Source organism: Scophthalmus maximus, chromosome 16, assembly GCF_022379125.1.
Source record: "Scophthalmus maximus strain ysfricsl-2021 chromosome 16, ASM2237912v1, whole genome shotgun sequence".
NCBI classification, from domain to species: Eukaryota; Metazoa; Chordata; class Actinopteri; order Pleuronectiformes; family Scophthalmidae; genus Scophthalmus; species Scophthalmus maximus.
Genome location: NC_061530.1, coordinates 15,226,806 through 15,245,319, shown reverse-complemented (window position 1 = coordinate 15,245,319; position 18,514 = coordinate 15,226,806). Strand labels below are relative to the sequence as shown.

General features: G+C 39.7%; 1 long non-coding RNA gene across 4 annotated transcripts in view; it reads right to left on the bottom strand.

The window, feature by feature from the left end:
- Window positions 1-18,514, bottom strand: part of LOC124849422 — a 68,397-nt gene that overhangs the window by 3,401 nt on the left and 46,482 nt on the right. For 2 of the 4 annotated variants that reach the window (XR_007029831.1, XR_007029830.1), the window contains exon 4: window positions 12,483-12,571. The exons of the other annotated variants lie outside the window; for them this stretch is intronic. This is a non-coding gene — a long non-coding RNA (uncharacterized LOC124849422). The remainder of the gene's footprint in view (window positions 1-12,482; window positions 12,572-18,514) is intronic. 4 annotated transcript variants of the gene reach the window in all.

The window sequence follows — 18,514 nt, the reverse complement described above, 5'->3', positions numbered from 1 at the left end:
TTCCACAGCAGTTTAGAAGTGCCAGTGTTTCTCAAATACGAACGACCATAACGGCACATACTTATCCATGTACATCTACAGCCCATAACATCCTTTTATCCTTATCTTTGTTGTCCGTTTATCTTTCAGCAGGAAGTGTTTGATCACCGCCTGACACAGAGGATGCTCGAATTCTAACTTGGGCGATTTTGTGCAGCAGATATCAAAACATTTGTATCGTACACTGAAATAATAAATTTCTTCTCATTTCTCTGTCACATGACACAGGTTTTTGGTTTTTTTTAATACTCCATTGTGGTTGACCATCCCATAAAAAGCCTTTGACAGAGCGGAAGCGGATGCACATTCTCTCTGGATTTAGATCCAGCAAAACAAATGAAAACTACCAATGAGCTGTGGGCAGAGGCCTAAGCTGTCTGACCATTACAGCCACCGAAATGTATAAAGAAACAAAATGACAGTATTGGTGATGAGTGCGGTATTTTAAAGAAAATGCTGGAACTACTGCTCTAGGGCATGTGATGAGGAATTTTCTGCCCAAATACAGTCAATTCTTTGACTTTCCTACTGTTTTTTTTTCTCTGCCTTTGTTTTCACTGGAGCACACTTTATCATTTTGATTATGACCTCAGTGTTTATGCACAGTGTGGCCAAGCCCTCTACCCAGAGCTTCACTCCCACCACTAAATCTACTGTCTAGATTGAAATATCTTGAACGTTCCATGGCTTTAGCAGAGTAGCATTCAGCCCCCTGCAACACCAACAATAGCTTTGTGGGTGAAGGGAGAGTTTAAGTAAATAGTTGGGATGAGGTCAGCAGGTGGTGCAAAGAAGAGAAGATGACAAAGTGCTACTCTGATTCTCAGTGAATGGGTGTCATTCACGTATTTGCGCACCGTCTCGCTCCTTTGTTCCAGGTGGAAATACACTCATCATGCATTTATTTTAAACCTAGACACGCATTCATTAGTGAGGGAATTTAAAGCCACAAAATTCATCTCTGCCATGCCACAAAGAACATTTAGGATTTTCGCAATTGTTGTGCTTTGTTTGGTTTTCTTTGATGCCTTAGGGCCTTTGTGAAGATGACCTGGGCACTGTGAGTCAAAAAGAGTGTTTAGAGACATTTGCATTAGTGTATAAACAAAAAACCCCAAGAACTGCAAATGGATTCAATTTAAAAATTTAAAAACTAATCAAACTTTGCCCAACGGTGCGTGTCCCTTTTTCATTTCTGTGTCTCTAAAAGTACCGCATAACTGGAATAAAACGGGCCTACAGTAGGCTTCTCGAGTATAAGATGTGGCACATTTGCATTTTGAATGAAGGTTTCTGAAAGAAACTGTTTCCTCCAGCCAGATCTGGTAGGCACACTAACACAAAGCTTCAGTCTTTGCTTACATCAATACCTCCTTTTGTGTCAGCACCAAGCTCGAGCAGAGAGGTCTTTAAAAAAATTTAGAGCTACTGAATGGGTCGCTCCATTTGCCCCACGCTGATGGCTCCGCTCCAAATCCAAAGTAAGTGCCTTTCTACTGCCACTACAAGGCACAATAAAACAGACATTACAGTTCAGGGCTAAAAGGAGCAGAAGGAGCACGGGGTAGCTAATGAGGAACATCAAGCATCGATGGAGAATCTCCTCATTTCCCATGAGATGTGGCGCTGATGCATTTACCAATTACAGATTAATCTGCAGCCTCTACAGTGTAATGACAGGCCTTTTCCTTTTTTGACATCACAGATGCCATGTGAGCACCAACCATGTGATGCCGTCGCATGTCTGCCGCAGATAGAAGAGATCCAATAAGAAATGGACAAGCAATCCAGAGTGACCGGCGGAAGCATACAGCGAATATCCATTTTTTTCAAAAAGACGACGGGGATGGAGAAGCGGAACTGCAGCCATTCAAAAAGTATAAAATTGTGGCCTTTAATTCCCACCTTTTTTCTGCTCACTTTGACACTTGCCATTTTTTTCTAAAAGCCACAGAGACAAAGAATCATTTGTTACTCGTAGCGTAACATGCACCACCGACCGAGGAATGGAGACAGTTTATTTTGAGTTCAAGTTGAACAGTAATTACAGACTGTGGCGCTGTGTTGTCGGAGTTGTCATAGCAAACATTAAACAGATTTCGCTTTTCTATTTATTACACTGTGATCATTTTAATGAGAAGAATAGAGCTGTGAGCCGTGTTAAAGATATGCCAATGTCCGCATCTGACCACAGACCACAGTGCTAAAATAACTGAACGCACCCCTGTGCTGTGTGCCACACCACCGCAGCAGACTAGCATGTAGCAAAAAAGATGGAGAGAAAACAGGGGTCATACAGTCAACTTTAAAAAATGTAATATATGTGGATGATGAAAATATATAAACCACCTACAGTCAGGCCTAATCTGGGCAGGTATTTCCCGGACACCCATCAAACTCTATAATTACTGATTTTACAAAAGACAAACAATGAAATCCTTCATGGTTCCCTTTTCCGTTTGTTCTGTTCTATCTGGGCCTCCTCGTAACCTACACTGGATAAAACTGAGGAGTCAACACCGCAGGAAACAAGTCAGCCCTTTCCACAGCGGCCACCCGTTCCCTCTGATTTGGGCGGCAGGAAGGGAACGTTTTCATACCTTTGCCTCAGCCATTTCTCGCACACAAAGCGGCTCTATATCCAGCGCACAAGGAGGCCGTGGTCTTATATGGGCGGTGGGTGCAGATAAAGTACGAGTCAAATTCCTCTTGGAGAAAAACTGGTTACATAATGTGTCTAACAACCTAACATTTACCTTCTCTTATTGCAAGATTCTTATCAAAGAACTTCCCATCCCAAGAACCAGTTGTCTTTGCCTTTTTACCATTCCATTTTTGGACTCGTATCATGCTTGAGTGAAAGGCATCACAAATTTCTATCTGCAGTTTTCCCACACAGCTTTCAAACTTTTGTTATACTGTAAATCCATTGCTTCCGACCTCAGTGCTCTCTACCTTTTGTATGACAGCGTAGTGAAAAACTGCTGGTTCATGTTGCCGTGCACCTGCGCGTCCGGGTGAGGACAGATTCAGGTGTGCATACTTTTTGAACAAACTACAGAAAAAGACGTATTATTATTATCCTTATTATCACAAAGGGAGGGGCAAACAGGATGGGTGCTGCACATACCGCACAGGCGGGAAAACCACGGCTGGCCTCAGAGCGACGTCCCCTGTAGCTACACAAACATCTGTGTGGCACGAGAATGTGCAGGACAGGTGGTAAAGCCGGGACCCTTCATTAAGGCCTGATGACGGATAAGCAACAGCTGATCGGACCCTTCTTATGACCGACAATGTACGGCTGTTCTGCTACATCTCCATGTTATGTGTATATACACTCAGATGGAAGTTTATTAGATACACCTCCTTAAATCTGATGCACCAGTCGTCTATTGGATCCCCCCCTTCATGTTACGTTATAATGTTCACTTTGTTTTGAAACTTTTTTATAAAGAAGTTGATTCAACTACATAATCAAGGAGGATGTAGTTTTTTGTGCTGTTGAACTGTATTATGTTCCCGTATATGGACAGGTCTTTCTATTATCCCTGTATAATGCAATGCAGTTCAGTAGCACAGCAAACTGCCTCCTCCCAAATTATCATACATGATTATAAATCATATCAACCACTCTCTTAAATAATCACAGTAAACCTGAACGTTAAAATCTTCATGGAGGCACGATTAGCTTGAGCTTGATGTTCCTAATAATCAGCTTCAGCACTGCTGGTCCACAGTAGTATTATACATTTTAATTCTGGAGGGACTTCAGTTTTTTTTCATACACCCTCATCTGGTGCAACTTGTGGTTCAGTTTCATGCTTAGGGACACTTCAACATGAGGACAAAAGGAGCCGGGGATCGAACTACGACCAACCAGATTAATGACTCTCTTTTCTACAGCTGCCCCTTCGTGCTTATCTCTTGTCCTTGGCCAGAAAAGTTTTAAGTGCCCCCTTCCCCCTACTCCTATTTACGCTGCTTCAAGCAGGCTGGTACTTTGTTAGTTTGTGCAGGAAGGAGGCCCCTCCGAGGGGGAGACACACCTCTCTTTACTTTTCCGAGGGGCAGGAGCTGAACTTTGAAGATGAACACACAGTCCCTTGTGTTTAACATTTGGGAATTTGGTAAAGTTGATCTGCGGAAGTTAAAAAAATGGAGTTGCTGTCTGGGGGGTGAGGATCACATGTCACAATGTTCTTCTAATTCTATAAAATCATAATTGAATTTACTGTCAAATTAATAAATATGATTCATAATACAATGACACATTAAAACATAATTTGAATCAAAGTACCCACAAGCCACGTGTGCCAGTCACATGGCTCGTGAATGAACAGTTGCTCAGAGGCAGAGAAGTCAGTTCCCATGCTCGCCCTTGACTTTTCTGTTTCACAGATGCTGCTAATCAAATCTCTGGCAGACTGACGTGTAACCCACCGGCCGATAATCTGATGGCAGCCGCTTGAAACAGACGGGGCTGTGACTGTGGCTGCGGGCCCCCGCCAACTGGTGTTTGGCAAAAAGAAAGAAGAAAAAAAACGCACGTGATTGTAGTGACCGAAGCAATGATTTACAAGTTAACACGCAAGTCAATTATTTACAGACCCAAACTCTGTTTATGAATGCTACTTGTGAATAAATATAGATACTGTATTAAGGTAGTAATTGTGGACTTTCGTTTTCAATTAGCATTCTTCACAAAATGACAATGTCTGTGTTTATAATGAAACATGTGTGTTTCTGAACCAAACAATACGTTTTACACTTAAACATTTGAGTTTCATTATCTGAATGAATATGTATTTGAGACAAGAAAATAACTAATAAGATTCAGCTCTTTCATTACAGATGTGTGGACATGTGTTTGGACATATATTTTGGTTTTATATTCATGATGGCTAAATGCATATAACATGCGAGTGGACCACAGAAGACTGAGCACAGACACATGTATGCCATTTGTACTTTTGTGAATTAAATGTACAAACACTTCTGGGGTAAATCTCTTCATCACAAATCACATGTTACTGAGCACAGTGTCTCTTTTTAATGTGGGTATAATGTTTATAATAAAATGAAGAAAACTTGTGCTGGTTTCTGTAGGCAAGCTAGCTGAATATGGACTACTGCTTGATCAATACACAGGTTTACAGTTGATTTGACATAATCTAGAAATGCTTAAAATGGCGTGATCAATATACAGATAAAATGAATTTAATATGGACCAAGTTACTGCCTTTTCTATTCCCTGCACTAGGGACTACCAATGTGAACACTGTAAAGACAGAGTTGCACCTCATCAAAGAGATAATTCACATGTTTGTGTTTTGACATGCACGTCAAACTGAGAGGAGTAAACCCCCACTAGGAATCCCACAGCACAACTGCAGCCCTTAAAACTACCCCAAAACTCCCCGTTTACGTGCAAACTCTAACTGCGAGCGCCATCTCCAACCTTCAATTTAGCTTTGCGAGTGAAACCGAATGGCCTCTGGTTTTACAGAGTCAGTGATTTTAAAACGAAAATACAGAAACGGCTCGGAAGGGGTGCACAAACCCTCAGTGCTATATACAAACACAAGGTTTGGCTTGGTTGACATGCCAACAATTTACCAGAGACCACCGGAGGAAACCGAAGAGAAAGATGTGGGCTATTGGAGCAGCCTTTTTTACCAGCCTTAACCAAAAAGGGACTGTTTTTGCCTCTTTGCGCTGGCTCCCAGTCATTTTTAAATTGATTTTTGAGATTTTAGCGATCATATATATCTAATAGATCTGACCTGTTAGTACCCGTCAGCAGCCTGTACCTTGAGATCTTCTGGCAGAGGCCTGCGCTCTGTCCCAGAGACCCGGATGAAAACTAAAGGTGACAAAGCATTTCCATTCAGGGCCCCTCTGGAATGATCTGTTGGAGGAAATCAGGTCAGCTGACTCAGCAATTTCTTTTAATTAAGTCCATTCATGAGAAATACTTTGATCGGAGAGCCTTTCCTGATTTGACTTGAATTTGAATTTTCTTTTTAATTCTAATTTGTTTGAATTGCCGCCTTGCAAAGGACTTTGTAAATGGAATTTTGAAAAGTCAGAAATAAAGATTATTATTCCTATCCTTATGTCAAGACCTGCTACTGTACAGTTGACAAAAGTCTCTTTAAATTGTGTTTTAACTTGGGAATCACCATGAAGAAGGTAATACAAAATGATTTTCCTTATATCGAAATATTCATGTCAATGTTAGCTCAGACTCCCTGTAGAAAAATGTGTCCAGTAACCTTAAGTCCCTGTAGAGGTCAGTGTGCTCCAACATACACCACCAATGGCAGAAACTTTTCCAGCAGCAGCAGTGCGATGATTCATACCCAGTCATCGCTCTCACTAACGGACTCTTAACTGCTCGGAGCGTCTCCGTGTGACATCACAACGCTCTCCCCGCCAAACGGCGTTTATAGTCTAATTTACAGCCTTGCACATGCTTGGATATATTGTGTTGACAGATAAATGGGAAACTGTGAAGTGAATGTGCCGGGTTGCAGTGACTCCGCAAAGCTTGTAAACGAAGGCCATGCCTTCAGTTAGAGGAATGATTGAGTGATGGGCCGGGAGCATTTTCCTACTAATACCGACGTCCCCTTGAATTTTCTGATGTGCTGAGTTTGTACAATGGCAGCATCTACGCCGAGTCTTAATTGCGGACTGATGAAAAGTGGTCATGGGCTTCCCTGTCTGGGCTATCTGCATAGTGTCTTCTATGATTGCTTCCTGATTTTCTATAGCAAGGAAGTGTGAGGAATTACCTCTTCAAAGGCATGTGTGCCCCACCAGCACTAATCCCCAGTTAATGGCCAGTAGAAGCAACAGACCCCATCAACCTCACATCCTGCACAAGTTTCATGTGCATAATTCCTTGGCCAGGTTTAAAAAAAAACCAAAACAAATACACTCAGCAGACTAATTTGTGAAGAAAAAAAAAAAATCAGTGTCAGCAAAGATAATAGTAAGAAATAGTAGCATTTGTTTCCTTTCCTCATGAAGACGTTTTATGAAGTTCAGGGTGAAATGGAGTCAGAACCTCATTTAAATCATTTTTGACATTTTTTAAAAGCTGTGTCTGAAATTTGTTTTCAAACTCAGACAAGGTGATTGTTGTGAAATTGTGCCTGTGCCCGTTCATGTAGTGGTGATTAGTGACAACTTTCCTTGTGGCAGGGCTGAGGCTGTTAGAGCGGTCTGTTTCAGTGACTCTGAGAAGCAGGCACAGCTCTCCCTGGTGGCCTCAGGCTGAACCAACAGACCGTAATTGGACTCACCACCCACCAATTTATAGAATTAAGGAGACATCAGCCTGTCTTATTCCGCTGATTTGTGCTCTAGACAAACACGTTTTACAAGAAAAACTCCAAGGCCGGTGTTGACTAAAAGGAAAATTGAGTTTCTTAAATATAGGCTACAAGTTCTAAAGCATATAGACCATTTAAATGCTCATTAAACAACCCCCATTTTGCTGTGGAATACTGACGCACAGATTTCTTTACGGGAAGGGAACGCCAATTAACGCTTTAGCGCTTCAAAGTCAAATATTTACACTAATACAAGCACAATTAATTGGGATTAATATAGTGGAGCGTGGATGTTGCTGCTGCACACATGTAGAACAGATGCCACTGAGCCTTGGGGAAGCGCAAACACTTCACTTTCACGTCGCTGATCTCTCTGGCTGCTTTGCAATGATTTAGCATTTGTTCAAATTATTCAGACATCACAGTTTGTGCCATGTGACCTGTCAGCGCTCGTTAAGGAGCCGACAAGCCTGAGGAGATCTGACACGCCGAGGCCACCGAAGACGTTTGGACGGTTTGAAAACGCAGAAGTTTAAAAGTGGTTTTGTTCAAATTCAAGGTAATGTGTCCAGAAAATGCTTATTAATTTTGACAACTGTGGTTTAAAACTAACATAAATCAAAATCAGTTTTGGTCAACATATTAAATAAATATTTCTACCATTTCATGACAAATAATTAAATATCCCCATGATTCAATGCTCTCCAATGCATTACTTATTTATTAATGTATACAGATGAAGATTGTGCTGTTGATTTTAGATGGTAATTTCTCTCTACGGTTGCAAAACACTTTGATTGGTAATTTCTGGATCATTTGTTCTCCTCTTACAATATTTATGCCTTCTGAAATGGATATCAAAGCACTTTTCAGCTAATGGTGGAGGACATCTCGCCCGAGCTCAGGGAGGAGACCGTCCATTGGTCAAACTGCAAAATGTTGAATCTTTAATCGCCTCACCTTTTGGCTAATTCATAATTTAGTGAACTGGGAGTGAAGCGTTTAGCTTTTCCTGGCTATGGCCCGCTAAGTGAAATGGTGTGGAAAGTGTGAGGTCATTAACCTGTTGCAGGTATGTTCCCTCCTAATATTGGGGATAATGTCTTCCAGCCAAGTGTGACAAAAACGAGGGAAAAGTCGTTCACATGGTGTGTAGCTGCCAGCTATTCTTTTTTGGAAAACTTAATTTTAGAACATTAAGTTATGAAAAGTTGATATCGTTTTTAATTGGAAGAGATATCCCTTCATATGTGGGAGAGATTTCCACTCTGCTGCTTGTGGACTGATAGAGGAAGAGAGCACCATCCTCCCGTGAATATCACAGTGCACTGAATTCTTTAATTCCTTGCTATTGTCACTTAAATATTCATCTAAAGATAACATCACATTCAAGCACCTTTGTAAAACATAATGGGGATTCATCTCTAGACATTTTTTCTCTATTTCAATTTGTCAAATAATGATGTTTTATTTTACTTCCATTGGTACACACTGTATTTGACAGTTCTGTAGTCCAAATTAATAATTCCAAGCAAACGGCATATTAAATATGGACACAGCATATTCACATATTAATTTTAACCATATATGCTGAAGTATATATATAACTGAAGTGTGCATATTTAAGGTGTGAGCAAATGTGTATTTTTGAGATCAGTAATCCACCACCAGATTTGATGGAGATGCTTAATTTCCCTCTTATTGTAAATGAAATAGATCAATACCTGACAAACTAAACAAAATGTTAAAACACAGTTACTCTGAAAAATTGTTTTTCATTTATTCTTTTTTAAATTTGGTATAAATATGACTTTTTGGTTGTATTTAGGCTCATTTGTATGTAATGCGACCTGACCGCTGTAAAACCACAATTTCTTTTTGGCATTAATGAATAATCTCATTCTATCTATTCATCCACATCAATTACAGTTTTATACATGAAAGATAATGCATATATATATATATGAATCATATCATATTTTTTGATACCAGCTCTTGAAATTCAACTGCTGCTTATATTTTCAGTACAGTTCATGTTTTCAAAGACGCTCTGTTTGACTCCGCGCAGACGAGGCCATAACTCTGATGTTTATCGATCCTTCAGCCTCCGTTGAATTTATTTCTACAAGTCCATACAAATCTGTTTCTGTGCAGCCTATTGTACCGGAGGGGTTAATGTATTATACAAAGTGTTCAGATCAGGGATTAGATTTTCCCCCAATTCCATCAGTCAATTCTCGGTGCTCTCGGGGGCATTCATCATTTTGACAGTTGCAGATAAGGCAATTATTTTCCGTCGAGCAACTACAAAATGTAGACAAGTGCTTCTTTGACAGTGTGTCTGTTTGAGGGGGGGGAACACAAATATTATTCCACCAGTCACTGATGTCACATATTGCTTGCTGCAAAGCGATATCCTCTGTAACACAAAGGAAACAGATGTTTTGAGCATTTGAGTCCTAATGCACTCCAGTGTTTCGTCTTTTTACACTGAATTGAAGCTCCGTACTGCGATACAATGCGTTTGTTGTTAAGGCCTTGTTTTCTGCCACTGGAGCAAGTGTTTACTTAGTAATTTGAGCCATGACTGTTTTTAATGGCATGACGCTTATGTTCTAATTGTCATTTCAACACTAATTTGAATAATTTTCCAGACTCTCTTCTGAAAAAAAAATAAATGAATTAAAATATATAAAAATGTAAATGGGAATTCTGCATACTTACTATGCAGCCCTGCCAACCGCAGTGTAATGAAATCATATTTTCCCTCACAGATATTGAAAGAAATAAAAAAAACTGTGCCTGTGTACATGGGGTTAGTTTAACACATTGTTTTACATGATATTCATATAAAATCACAATGGCCACCCTGCTGACCTGAGATCTGTTCCCTCAGCATGAGCGTACACACACGCAAACACACGCACACACACACACACACACACACACACACACACACACACACACACACACACACACACACACACACACACACACACTCAAAAGCTGTATCACATCAAATAAGTCTTGTATGAGGCAGAGAGCTGTCTGCGATCTCCTCTACAAACCCCTGGGGGGCAGCAGACGACCTTCATTCCCACACCAGTGCAGCTGCTTCACGACTGACTTACACCACTGTCACCTACTGCTGAGACTCGAGTCAGGACATGATTCAGGCTGCTGATAAATCCTTCCAAAAAAAAGTTTGCTCCTACAAACCAACAAGCAGCGATGACACAGGAACTTCTGCTTCTTTTTCTGCCTCTTGTTTTTGTCGATAAATATTTGAATAATAGCCAGAGATGCAATCTTAGTTTAACTTAGGTAACGAGAACTTTGTATATTGTAGTCAAAATAACATTAAAGACTCAAAAATAGCTTGGATATCTCCATTCTAATGTTTAAACCTGGTATATATAACAGTGAGAGCATAAGAAGAGATATGGGAAATTGCCAAGAATATTGGTTTGTTGTCAGTCACAACATAGAGACATTAATGAGCATTATCATTAGATGTCATGTGTAAAATAGATAGAAAAGACATATAGAGAAATATACCTACATAATGTCAATATCTACAGTTTTCATGTGACCCAAACAAATTTGAACAGAAAGCCAAACAAGGCAAAAAATCTTTTAAGTGCCCTCTTGATGGATTATGCTTCTTTTAAGATATAATACGTGATTGTTAGGGGGAGTTTTTGCCAGATTTCGAGAGGTTGGCGTTGTTGTCTGAACCTCAGAGTTAATGAAAGTGAGAGGGCAGAGGCAGAGCTGGAGGATGACGTTAGGGTGAGCTCAGGTCTGTCATCGGATCAAAGTGGGAACTTGTTCTCCCATCGCTGTCAGCACGTTTTAATGACCGTTGAGCCGGGAAAAGCTGTTCCTCCCTAAAACTTTCCCATACCGAGTGTCTGATAGATTCATAGCTTAATCATTAACTTGCACTTAATTCTCCTCGAGCAACATTGTGCTCAAATTACAAGGGGATTTTGGCAAAGGCCGCTCTCATGCAGTGACCATTTGTGTCACAAGAAAAGAAATTAAGAAATACATAAATTGTTGAATGTTTTACTTACTTAATAACAATGCAACATAATAACCCGAATCTTGAATTTAATTATGATATAGACAGTGTACCTCCTCTTGTTATGTTGACTGGACAAACAGGCAGTAATAAAACTTAATTTTTAAAAAAGAAATGATGACGAAGATTCAAGAAAGGATGTGTAGAAGGTAAGTTATCTGAGATGGTAAAGTAACTTAACCACAAATAAATGTTTTTTTCTTCTTTTTTTGGTCTTTTTTTCCACTAATACTTGAACTAACTGTGCACGTTTGGCGCACATCTTTACCTGGTCTCCTTTTGTCTTATTTGAAAGATGTAGTACTTATTTTAAGGAATCCTACTGTACTGAAGCTTTGGAGTCGTCACTCCCTTTGGATTAAAGTTTCTACCTAATTAGTAAATGTGAAGGTGAATGTAGGCAATTCTCTGGACTATATATAATTCTCTTTATCTACTACCCAGTTTAAAAAAATATTGCAGTGCTGTATATACTGTCACAGTGGAAGAAAATGACTTATCTGGGGCATGAATATGGGCATTAACAGTTAAGGGACAATAAATGGGCAAAAAAGAGACCAAAATGGTGATTCAAATAACAAAAACAGTGTCATTAGAGGAGTGACAAAGGTTTCACGAGGCCATCTGAGCTGAGCTGCTGTGACAATAAATCAGATACAGAAAGAAGGCCACAGTCTTTATGGGGAGAGCCACCCATATATTGACTGCACATCATGTTGTAGGCTGGATTATAAATCCAATTTCTAAAAGATATATGGGACTTTTGATGTGTCAGATCAGCATTTTCTTTAGCCCAACCACATTTGATTGTCTTCTTTTACATTTACAATCACATTATTGCAGGAACTGTTTCACAGTCACCAAACTGAATAACTTAAAATGTAAAGTACTTAAACATATAATCCTGCTTTTTAAAAAAAAATACAAAGCCAATAACATTGCTACTGTTTGTATAAGCACAGTGTTACACAGTGTAAAACCTCCAGTAGAGTTTGTACTTTAAATTATCTTACCCCCTTTGTGTGTGAAAGTGTCCTGCCCGTCTCTACAGGACGCATGGTGCATGTAATGAATGAGCTGGCTGCTGTAGGCCTCTATAGATCTGAAAAGTAGTTTCAGAGAGAGAGAGAAAGAGAGAGAGAGAGAGAAAAAGATGAGCCGACAGATGAGGCGAAGAGAATCCAAGCTGAGGCAGAGATCGGCCCCTTTAAACTGTCCCAAAACAGACCTCTGTCCCAGCAGAAACTCTCGGCCCGACGGGGACATAAAGAAACTGCAGTAAGGCTTTTTGAGTTTACGAACCAAATTCATCTCTTGCAGCAGGTGTCAAACCCTGGAGACGAAAAACAAGGAGAAATGGTATCAAAAACTTTATTAAATTCTTGGTTTTGCACACTTTGATTGGATATTTCCAGACTTTAAGTTGAAAAATCTTATCTAGAGAACACAATTGTGAAGCTGCTACAGCACAAAGTATCGTTTAGTTTTTTTTTTACTTCCTCTTGCTTTAAAAAAGAAGAAAGTGTTTTTGATTAAAAAATGTGTTTGTGTTCGCTACAGAAACTAAGGCATTAAATCTGTGAATGCTGTTGAAAATGTTCAAATGTTTCACAGCTGTGAGGACGTTGTATAAAGTTATGTCCTTGGCATTTCTTCCTTTGCCTTAGGGGGTTTTAGCTGCAGTTTATCTTCTACGAATAACACATCATCATTGTTTTACTGACAGGTGACTATTTTGGGGGCCGAAGAAAAATCATTAAAATCAAAGGAATCAACACAAAAATCCCAGAGAGAATCTTATTCCATATAGTGTTTCGATGGCACTTTAAAACCAGTATTCAAACCATCATGACACACCCAGCTTGGGGCCTTAGCTCGAAAAAAAGCATTATTATTATTTATTGAGTATTAAATAAAACAGAAATGTATTTCTCAAAATTGTCTAGTTTTATTGTGTTAGATGATCTCAGTATTTTCGAAAAATCCTGCAATCTGCTTTTCTTTCTGCAACTTCTCGTCGACTCACTCCGGGGCTGCGGTGCACATACATTAATTCTCTCAGGAGCAGGAAGAAACACTTTGTGACACTGAACGCCTCAAAGTTGCCTTTGCAAGAGAAAAAATATTTACATTTCCGCTGCATGGATTGTGGTGAAACTATTACTGTGTCTACAGTGACTTATGGTAAGTTTACAGTCAGCGCTTTCGAGCACAAAGGGGGATACTACACACACACACACCATCCTTCAGAACCATTGATTCTGTTTTGAATAGTGTATTTTTCTCCTCTGTCTCGATAGTCTTGCTACTGCCCATGCTGTTAGTGCGCCAGGCATTTTCAAACTCTTTACATCCATTACATTCCACTAGGTAAATACCTAATGCAGGAAACATTTGTCAATGTATGCGGCTGGCTGAACAGAATAGATTATTGGGGGGCTGAGTAAAATACACTGCATCTCCAAACAGCACTATGCCTGTGACATATGAAAAACTTCACACGATACTCTGTGCAGCCCCCCCCCCCCCCCCCGCACCAGGGATATGTAATATTTCAAGGAACTAAATCTGGCAAACAATAGTAAACATTGTTGGTAAAGAATAGGAATGTCAGTATTTCAGATAACATGAGCATCCGGGCTAGTTCTGCCCATTCAGCTACAATATGTGCCATTTTCAGACACCACTCAAGTTAGATGAGACAATTAACAAAACCCCAATTTATTCAAATCTTCAACTGAATCTCCCCTGGATGTAATATGCAACCGTTTATCTCAAATACAGCGCACTGTGACATGAAATACACGGGTTAAGGCATAAGATTTTTCTGTTTCTGCCACAGCTTTTCATTAAATTAAATACAGGACTATTCATTCATATCTTGCACTACACTGCAGCTATGCTTAAAATGACAGACAATTCTAGTTTTACTCTTTGTAAATCCTACTTCTTCTGTCTTTCTATGTTGCTCTATGTTTCCTTATGCTTTATTGTCTAAATGACTTTCAGGTCTTTACGTAAAGCAGCTTAGTTTGGAAACATTTGCCATTGACTCCAAACTATCTATCGCTTTCAAATTGGGGATCAATGACCTGAAACTCAGATGAAGGTAATTTCTTCCATTTGAAAACACACTGGAGCAGAATTAGACAATTTGTAGAGAAAAACATTGCATTTCTATTCTCCTCTATTTTGATGGAGCCTGTTGCAGAAACATTTCAAGCTTTTTCCTTTTATTACCAGAACATTCAAACAGGGATAACCAACTCATCTTGGAGCCTGAACACACCTAAGTAGTAATGGGAAAAGACCAGTTTGAGCCTCATTAATTGGATTAGCACTTCTCTATAATGGCTAGTATGAATATGCATGACGCTGTGGGAAGTCTCTTAAATGTGAGTTACGGAAAACAATGCAGATTTTTCTTTAACTCCAAGTTGTTGGAATCGGTTACACCATTACACCCACATATGGAACAGAGTTGTACATTCTGTCTTGTGGGACATAAACATGTTCGTTATACGGCTTATAGAGAACTACAACTTTTTAAGTTTTTTCACTATTTGTTTATTAGTGGGATATCTGAAACCCTTTTCAAAGGATTGCAACCCTGTGAGGTTTGACTATGGGCAAAAGAACAAGTGATTTGTTTGTGGTGCACAGGCTAATTTTTTCTAAATTACAAAAATCTTTTTTTGGCCATTTGGTCATTTGCAACTGCACCTAATTTAATGAAAATAAAAAGGTAAATATGTAGAATGGATGTGATCTCCTGTCTGATTGGTTGGTCGAAATCCTCTCATCAGACCAAATTCTAATTTGTCGGAAAAACACCGGTGGTACTGTACATTCATACAGAAAAAAAAGGGCAACATCAATATTGTCCCGTTATTTTCTGCGGTGGTACTGACACCTGTGACTTCCGTTTACAAAACCTTGGATTAGCCCAATCTAATGGAGACTGCTGGGTCTAACTTTTTGAATCTTTACTCAGAGATGGCTCCAAAGTAACCGACACCATGTCATTGAAGTCGTCGCTATGGATACATTTTGTTTAAACAGATCACGGAGAAGTCAACAACATACATCTCCGTCTCCGTTAGAATTCTCCTCAACTTTGTATTTAAAATTTTAGGCTTTGAGTGAGAACCTACACAATCAGAATGTACATATTTCAATATGTTTGGTCTTACAATTAGGTTCAAATGATCAAATAGGCTGCAAATACTAAGCCACCGTGCAATTGGTTAAAGAGTAGATCCAATTTCAGTCAAACAAGATTTTGACTATAACGCTGATGGTTTTTTTTTTGTTTTTTTTACACAGATATGGATCAAGACGCAGAATAAAAACAAAAACATTTTCTCATATTAACATAACATATTTAGAGGATTGTGCAGCCTTGGTGGTGGAGATTTTCTTTCCACTTTAACAGCTTGAGCCTTTTAAATAGTGCATTACATGGAACTAGGTAGTTCTTATCTTACATCAGTATGCCTCTTCTCTGTGCCTCTTTGATCTTCAGTAATTGTTAGAGAAAGGGACTCCTGTGTCAGACCCTCTTCAACAAAGATACACAATAAAGAGCAGGGCCTGAGAGTGGACGGGGTGATGTTGGGTCTCTTATTTTGGGCGTGTTTCCATTCATTCCTTCAATATTCTATTCCTGGTTCTGCTTCATAGGTTTGTCTATTGTGGAGCGCTGAATGGGAGAGCGCAGGAGCGTCTCTGCTTCCGTTAATTAGAGCCTTTTTTGCAGCTTCTGCTCCTTAAGGAGTCAAAGTTTAAGCAGCGGGAAGAAAAAAGAAAAAAAAAGAAGCAACCCCTCTGTGCTGCTCCATCCAAAGTCAGTCCTCCATTTTGGCTTCCAAGACATGAAAAGATATAGTTTACCGCCGGCTGGGGTTTAGGCGGCTGCTGTGTTGGATTGGCCGAGGCAAAGACAAACAGAGATAAGTACGATTTTACGCCCGATATCATGTGAAACTACAGGGTTTGATGTAATGTTTTGATCATTTTAGAAGTACAGCTGGCATGTAGAAAAACTAGCTGGGTGTCACATCTTGAGTTTTAAGCACCGCAATGATAGTTAAGTGCTGTATGCTCCGATCATTGAGTTCATCAAGACTTAACAAACGAAGGGACATTTCAAGGACTATTATATGCATACTGACTGTGCAGGAACCCCTGCTTGTCTTTACACATGAAGTGACCAATTGTTCGTGCAGGCTTAAGTGATGCACGAGGGGGGAAAAAAGAGAAAGAAAAAAGTCCTGGGGTCTGTTATGACATGTGGCTATGGGTGTCCTTTTATACCTTGAGATTCCCTTTGCCTCATTAGTTAACACACTTTCTTAGTTTTGAACAATACCTTAGCTTGAGTTCTCCCAGCAGAAATCCCCCCGCTCAGTCGATATTTCCAGGGCCTGCAGCAGAGTTTCAGACAGAGGGCCCTTTCCCCCCCTGTCCTAACAGCTTTAATACTTGTAATTATCTCTTGCTGGGGGAGGCTGGAAATTGGATTAGGGTGGTGAGTCTCAGCTGAATGAATTACCTCCATCTCCCCACTTGGTGGGCCACACACTGATAAAGTGCGGAAAAACGGATTTGGATTCAGCCTTAGCATTCGTGGCTTCCTTGTGGAAAAATGAAATTTTCCAACAGAAGGGGCCAGTGTGCCAGCAGTATCTGTCCACAGCATGTTTCATCTGCTCCTGCTCTTCTGGAAATGCAATTACCTGCGTTATCGGGGGCCTAAATGGTGACAGTTTGGCAGGGGGGCAGCTCCTGCCAAAGGCATTATTTGACAGTGTTTTGTTGCCTTCAGTATTCTTCTCAGTTTGAAATGATTCCCGTTTCTTTCCTCCTGTCACAATTAAAACAATATGCTGATTTGTTTACAGGTAGAATTAAGCAGTGATAGAAAAGATGATAAATTTTGTCATGAACTTTCTTTCTCCTTCATTTCATTTATCCTTTAAGGTGTGTACTCCTGTCATTCAAGTTGATTAAAAAAGATGATTGGTTTGTTTGTAATATTTTTTAAAGAGCCACAATCTCAAGCTCTGAGTAGCAGAAGTACAGAACAATGAACCAGAGAAAAGACTTGGAACAGCCAACAGTAGAGTTTTATTTCTGTACTGTACCTAAGCCTTCACCTGAGTGACTGCACATACTGTAAAGGTTGAAACTAAATTATTTAACGACATCAATTCAGCGAATGTTCTACATGTGTTGTTTCTCTCAGAGGAGAAAACCTCAGCTCCTTCAGAAGGTCTGTTAAATCAATATGTGGGGAGGCTTGCCACTGTGGATAACTCACCTCCAATACATCACACAAAAACTGAAGTGGGTAATTAACCTGTGGGATTTTACACTTCAAACCGTCAAAAGCAAGTGCAGATTTCATGTTCTGTGCACTGCTCCGGGAGGCATTCGCAAGATAAACGGTTTTAAATAAGGATTTTATTACAAATCATCAAACACTTCCCTAAATGTTGTGTCTAAATGAAGCAGAAATTACCTCAGACTGAAGCTGAACTAAAGAGATAATGCTCTCAGGAGAAGTTAAAGACTTTCACTTAATTTGGAGCAGAGCCAACTTTGTTTCCCTGTTGTTCATTAGGCAAGAGGCTTAAATTCGGTTTCATATTTAATTTCCCGCTGTGTCATTGTAAGGAATCAGATCAAACAGAGGACAAACTAGCCCTACATACCCAGCACTCGCTATCAGACACCCCCCTTGTCTTTTCCACTTCCCATTCTTTTAACCCCCCGCTGAGGACAATCCTTGAAGGTAGATAAAAAGAACAACAAAAGATAATTAAATCTAAAAAAGGAGGGAAAAATCTCTGCTTTCTCACTCAAACAGTTGGGGATAGATTTCAGCACAGTAAGGGTTTGACTAATTTATACAATGGCTTGATGGGAGTCCTTCAACATTTACACTCTGCCTGGGACATGGATGGGTAAAGAGAATACTATACTCCCCTCTAGTTGTTATATCTTCCAATTTTTTTTTTTTTTTACAGTTTTACCTTATCAC